Below are 7,140 nucleotides of genomic sequence, written 5' to 3'. Positions count from 1 at the left end.
AAATTTTCACAACAATCATGACCATTAATGAGCTTATGGCCACTGCCACTATCAGTCTCCCCTATCTCCCTTCCCCCAGCCTAAGTGCCCACAGAGCTTCTACTGAGGGGAACCTGGGGTGACACTGGCCCCAGGAACCCAGGAGAAGCTGGCAGCGTGGCCCCGGGGAGGGAAAGGAGGAGGTCAAGGCTTTTCCCCCCAGCTAACATCTATCAAGTCTATCCTTTGTGCCAAATCCTGTGCCCACACACTACACACAAGGTCTCACTGACCACGGCTGTGACCAGTGAGGGAAGGGGTGGGGGACTCATATCCTGAGTGAGGCATCAGCATCCACAGCCCTCTGTCTAGATGGAGGTCCCCAGGACCCAGTCCTGCTGACCTCGTTCTGCTCTTCAGGCCACAAAGGGAGAAGCATGATGGAGTGGTTAAGTGGGCAGCCTCTGGAGCCAGACTGCCTGTCCCAGTCATCACTGATCAACAGTGTGACCTTGAGCAAGTTACTTTACCTCTCTGAACCTCACTTTCCCCATCTGTGATAGGGAGGTTGTAACAGCACCTACTCAGGGCTCCTGACCCCCTACCTGGCACAGCCAGTGTCACTTCTGACCGGTGACTGTCATATGGTTGTTATATTAATTTTTTTAACATCAAAAATGTCAAATATCATAAAAGTGGAAAAAACATTATGTAAGAACCCCCACAAAAAAAAAAAGAACCCCCACAAATCCATCACCATCATTCTGCCGAGTTTGTTTCACTTAATCCTTCGGTGTTGTCAAAGCACTTAGAAAATGTTCTTATGAAACAAACGTACGTAAGGTGGACAGCTTGATGGGTTTTTACAGTAAATCTCTGGGTTTATTTCTGGGCTCTGTTCTGTTCCACTGATCTATATATCTGTTTTTGTGCCAATACCATGCTGTTTTGATTATTGTAGCTCTGTAGTGTTGCCTGAAGTCTGGGAGGGTTATTCCTCCAGCTTTGTTTTGTTTTTTTCTTTTAAACTTTTTTTATAGAGTTATAGTCATTTTACAATGTTGTGTCAAACCTCCAGCTTTGTTCTTTTTCTTCAGTATTGCTTTGGCAATTCTGGGTCTTTTGTGATTCCATATAAATTTTAGGATTATTTGTGCTAGTTTTTTGAAGAATGTCCTGGGTAATTTGACAGGGATCCCATTATACCTATAGATTGCTTTGGGTAGTATGGCCATTTTAACAATATTAGTACTTTCAATCCAACAGCATGGGATATGTTTGCATTTCTCTAAATCATCTTTAATTTCCTTTATTAGTGTTTCATAGTTCTCAGCATAAAAACCTTTCATCTCCTTGGTCAGGTTTACTCCTTAATGCAATTTTTAAAGTGATTTTTAAAAACTTTCTTTTTCTGATATTTCATTGTTAGTGTAAAGAAATGCAACAGATTTCTGTATGTTAATTTTGCATCCTGCTACCTTGCTGAATTTGTTTATCAGCTCTAGCAGTTTTTATGTGGAGTTGTTAGGGTTTTCTATATACAGTGTCATGTCATCTGCATATGGTGACAATTATACTCTTCTCTTCCAATTTGGATTCCTTTTTTTTTTTTTTTTTGTCTCATTGCTATGCCTAGGATTGTCAATACTATGTTAAACAGAAGTGGTGAGAATGGACATCCTTGTCTTGTTCTAGATTTTAGCTGAAGGCTTTCAACTTTTTTTTTTTTTAAGGCTTTCAGCTTTTCACCGTTGAGTTTTATGTTGGCTGTGGGTTTTATTATGTTGAGATGTGTTCCCTCTATGTCCAGTTTGGTAAGAATTTTATCATGAATGGATGTTGAATTTAATCAAATGCTTTTTCTGCATCTATGGAGGTGACTGTGTGATTTCTGTCCTTTCTTTTGTTGACATGGTGTCCTTCATATGCTCCTCCTGCTGCACCACCTCCTCTTTATGCCACCATCTCCTTAAGGAGCCACCTAGACTGTTTTCTCTCCTCACCTTCCACCCTTTCCCAGCCTGCCCCACCCCTACCCCGCACCCTAGGCCACTGTGTATTGCTCTCCGGCAGGCAAATACACTTTGACCAGAGTGGCTGTCCAATAGCGTTTCTCAACCCAGCCAGCATCACAATCACTTGGACGGCTTGTTAAAACCGAACTGCTGGGCCCCATTCCTAAGAGTTTCAGATTCAGTGGGTTTGGGAGTAGGGCCCAAGAATCTGTATCTCTAATTCGTACCTAGGTAAGACCAATCTGCTGGTCCAAGGACCACTGTATTAAAACACTAATCTGATCACGTTTTCTCTTTTAAAACTCTTCACTGCCTCCCGACTGCCCTCAAGGTAAATCCAAGCTTTTAGCTGGCACTGAAGTCCATCTGGTCACTTACCGTCTCAGCACCGTGTCCCCCTACCTACAATACCCTCACCACCCTGCTCCTATGGTCCTTTAATGCCCTTTTTCTGCCCAGATGTCACCGAAAATCCTGTTATCAGTGCTCATCACACATACCTCGCTTCCCCCATCACACCGAGGGCTCCTTAAAGCTGAAATGTTAGGGTTACCGCTGTATCCCTAGAGTCCGGCGCAGGGTTTAAGGGCTCAATAAATATTTTGTTGGATAAATGAATGAAGATAATTATTTCAAGTTTTTAAATTTTTAGTTTAGTTTAGTTTATTCTATTTAAGCCCAAAAGAAATTTTTATTCGGAGTGCGAACAACAAAACAGGCTTTTTGTAGCTGGATCAGGCTCAGGTCTATAAACCCGCAAATCTGGCCTCTGCTCTGCCCCCTGGTGGTAGTTTCAGTCCCAGAACAAGAATGAATGAACTGTTTAAAGTATTTCCGGAAACCGCAGAGTGAGGCCTAAGGTCATTTACATATCCACAATGCATTGCGCCAGGACAATTTTTCGACTTATAAATGACTAGATTCTCCTGTTTCCTTTGAACTAATTTCTTCTAAAGTGATATGCTTCCACAGAATTTATCTGAAAAAAATATAGATGTGACCAGCTCTTTCGGGAAAACAGTAACCATTACTGTCTTAGGGGTAACCGTTACCCGAGGAATGCATGGCGTAGGTAACTGGTATACTCTGGTTTCTCTTCAGATCGCATAAATCTTTCGCCTTTTACTAAAGATTTCCGTGGAGAGGAACAATTCTGAGTTTTTGCCCAATTTTTTGAGGCCTTGCACTTGCAAGGCTAATTTACAGTGTTTAAAAATAGACTTAATTTTTCTTTTACGTATTTGGGTGGGTGTTTCGTGTTCGGAGTTGTCCGTCACGTATGAACGGTGATAAAACTGTTTTTTTTCAGTCGACGTTCTACAGTTATAGACCACTGGTTGCTAATTTCTGCGGTTATCGGATTTGCCGTGGGGTTTGGCAGCTTTTTGTTAAATATGGAGTTTCCTAGTTCTGAGGATTAGCATTTACTGTAAATTAAATATGAAACACCTTAGTTCTGAGGATGGTACTTACTGTAAATTTTGGTTGCTTTTTAAAGTGTAATTCATTACTTTTCCTATAGCGTATTTATAAGTATCGATCTTTTTTTTTAGGAGGTAATCTTGCCTTAAAACTGAAACTGGGCCATCTGTTAGAAATATGAGTCAGAACACTCGAGAGGAAGTTAATTTTTTTTCAAACAATCCCATTGGCCAGAACTGAGTTTCCTGATCACACCCGGTGGCAAAGTAGGCTGGGAAATGTAGTCTTTCCTCTAGACAGCCATGAGCTTTGCGAGTTGTGTGGGGTCCTAGAAGGGAGAGTGGATCCTGGGGAAGAAAACTAGCAGTCTGCACCACAAAAGAAGGGAGGGAATCCATCTTCAAGTTCCCTCCTTGGGCTCCATTTCTCCGACTCCCAGGCTCCTCCCTGTGGCCATCTCTCCCATCCTTGCAGAGAACCCCTCAGAGGCTGGAACGGGGCTGTGGGATAACCCCCCTACCAACGCCCTTTTTGATGTTCTCTTGTTTTGGGAACCGTGACCCCAGGCTCAGGTCTGGGACAACTGCTCACAGTCCAGCCCAGCTCCACTGGGGAGGGTAACTTTATTTCCTTTCCACCAGGCAAGCCGCTGCTCTCATGACTAGGTCTGGTCATTGGGAACTATACTCGTGGCCAGTGCTTTTTGGGCTCTGAAGGCTGGGTGTGTAAATAAAGCAGGGGTTTCTGCTTGTTTGTTGTTCACCTTTGGCAGAAACAACAAAACAACAACTCAATGTACCAAGCGCTCCAAGCACCCAGGTCACATTCTCTAAATACCATTCTCTATTGAAAGGAAGCAGGCTCTTTGGAGAAAGGGCAATCTTTGGCTCTTCGGAGCCTCTTCAAGTTGCTCTATTTCCTGGCTCATGGCTGCAATCAGCCATGCACTAATAGATTAGACATCAGCTGCTAATATCAGAGAAAGAGAGAGAGAAAACAAGATATTATATGCTTCCAGATGAAAGAGCACTCTACACCCATGACATCACCTTGCCACGGAAAATCAAACTTGAATCTGATCAAGACTCTAGAGCTGACCACTGATTGACAGAAGAGCCCAGCACAGCAGAATTTGTCAGCAACACCACGGGACAAATGGGATCAGCAAAGTCCTGGCTGCAGGGAGCTCTTCGTGGCAGATCATCAGATTTCTTGGACAAATCAATTGCAAGAAAAAAGAAGAGGAGACAGAGAGAGAAAGGAAACCTATATGTTGAAAGAGACTTACAATCAATCCATCTCACTGTGCAGAACTTGTTGGGATTCTGGTTTAAACAAACATTATTTTCAAATTTTATGACATTTATTTTTTATTTTATTTTATTTTTCCCCTGAATGGAGGCACTGGGGATTGAATCCAGACCTTGTCTGTGCATGCCGAGCACATGCTCTACCACTGAACTGTATCTCCCAAAATTTATTACATTTATGAGATAGCTTCATTTTTTTTTAAATTCCAAACGGATATTTGATATTAAGGAATTATTGAAGGTTTTTTGGGGTATGATTGTCATATTGTGATTATGGGTTTTTTTTAACCTCCTTATACTTCAGAAGTACATACAGAAATAGCTACAGGTGAAATGATATTATACCTTGGATTTCCTTCAAAATAATGAGTGCAAAAAAGAAAAATCCCCCCAAAAGACAAAAGCAAAAAAATGTTTGTTGTTGTTTATGAAAAAAATAATAAAATAATAATGTGAGTGAGAGAGAAGTGGTTGATGATTGTGGGACCCCATGATGGACACATGGAAGTTCTTTCTACTATTAGGTTTACTTTTGTATATGTTAATCACGATCCATAATTTTAAAATTATAAACATGTTTTAAAAACAAATTTGGGATTGGTAACATGTGGGCTTCTTAATTAATAGATTAAATATTGGGATCCGGTGGCAGATCTAATAATTTCAAAGTCACAATGAACATTGAGCAATATTTCAGGATGCCTGCCACAGCCAAGCATGTCATGAACACGTCTGTGATTCCTATTTGTGATAATGACGCAAATGCCAAAGTTAATCGTGGAAGGAAATGCTGAATTTCAGTTACAGGCTAAGGAAAATAAAGACGTTTTTCCGATCCCACTTCGCAGACCCCCTGAATTCTGTCCATGGACCCCAGGTTTGGAAGCCCTGATCTGCAAGCTCTTGCCTCCAGGAGCACAACACAGACGATCCCCCTTTGTGCGGGTGGGAGGTTTTGAATGTATCAAAGCATTTTCAAACACAGTCATTTATGCGTTGGTGGTATAGTGGTGAGCATAGCTACCTTCCAAACACAGTCATTTATTTCCTGGTACCTCCTAACCATCTTAGGAAGTTGAAAAGTGTTATTAGATCCATTTTACAGGTGGGAAACTGATGTGTAAACATTTAACTCACTCGTTTGCAGTTACACAGTGATAATGACAGAGCTGGAGACCTAACCCAGGTCCCCTAACCCCCCAGCCCAACATCCAGCTCCCATTCCGGGAAATGCTGCTTAGTTGCCTTTTCTGGAAGTTTCATTTTGAGAGGAGCCACAGCCTTTCTCCTGAGCTCACCCGACTTCTGTTTGGTCATCTCTCTGGACACCCCCACTGCCCCCACCCGCAGTGGTCACATTGATTCCTATGGTGTTTGCAGTCAACCAGGAGCCCTGACTTCCAGCGCTCTCCTTCATATACTAGGAGAGGTGACAATTAACCTGCCAGTGGGAGAGAGGCAATCCTGCAAGGCCCTTAGTGACCTCCCTCCGATCTTTAGCAAGTCACTCTCTTTCGTGGTGTCTCAGTTTCTACTTTTGTAAAACAGGGTGATGAACTGTCCTCCTTGGTTTTCGAGGAAGCTGTAAGGATTGGCTAAAATTATCACAGTAACCCAGGGAGAGGAAGTGATGTTGTTGGAGCAAAGTGTGTTACAGCTCAGTGTTATAGCTCAGTTGTGACAGCAACCTGGATCCGGGCTAGAGACCAAGCAGCACTCGGAGGGTTGTAGAATTCAGGTTTATTACGCCAGCGGGCCCAGAGGATTTAACACTCCAAGCTCTGGACCCCCGTGCATACGTTTACACAGGCTTTTATAGGCTGCCAGTCTACACTTTGCAACATCATATGCAAATAAGGTGTAACAAAAGTTGGCTAATTAGGAGTGAGCTTTGTAGAAATGGACCAATCAGGAGTGACAGAAATGGACCAATCAGGAGTGAGCTCCATGCAAATGAAGTTCTATAAGTGGACCAATCAGGAGTTAGCTCAGAGAACCAATAGAATCTTAGGGGTAAGTTCCACTTTCCTAGAAGTAAGCCGTTTCAGAGGCAAAAAGCGAGATAATGCCACCAGGCCAGGGAACCAAATGGTGCTGGCAGGAGAGTAGTGACCCTGCCTGGGGGTCCTGCTGGTCTTTTTTATGGGACTTCCCACCTCAATGTGTCCATGGAAGGAATTATCACCTGCAATGTTATCATGGTCGTGAGTTAGCACCAGAGCCTACCTATCCCTTGCCTTTAGAGATCAATGACTTGGACCCGTAAACCCCAACTGTCTAAGCTTATCACCTACCTTCTTCCCTCCATGGATTCTATACACCAGACAAACTGAAGCATTACCATCCACTTGCCTTCCTAAACTTCCCCGTTTCTGTGCATTTACTCATGAGCAGTGCGCTGCCTGGATGGTCCT

At 42.9% G+C, this 7,140-nt stretch overlaps 1 non-coding gene across 1 annotated transcript; it reads left to right on the top strand.

The window, feature by feature from the left end:
- Positions 1-3,075: 3,075 nt before the first annotated feature.
- On the top strand, positions 3,076-3,191 carry LOC123617609 (U5 spliceosomal RNA). The gene has a single exon (XR_006725781.1). It is a non-coding gene; the product is annotated as a U5 spliceosomal RNA (small nuclear RNA).
- Positions 3,192-7,140: the final 3,949 nt, after the last annotated feature.

The sequence above is a fragment of the Camelus bactrianus genome, chromosome 13 (genome assembly GCF_048773025.1).
Source record: "Camelus bactrianus isolate YW-2024 breed Bactrian camel chromosome 13, ASM4877302v1, whole genome shotgun sequence".
NCBI lineage: Eukaryota > Metazoa > Chordata > Mammalia > Artiodactyla > Camelidae > Camelus > Camelus bactrianus.
The sequence above is the reverse complement of the archived record's forward strand: the minus strand, read 5'-3'. Positions and strand labels throughout refer to the sequence as shown.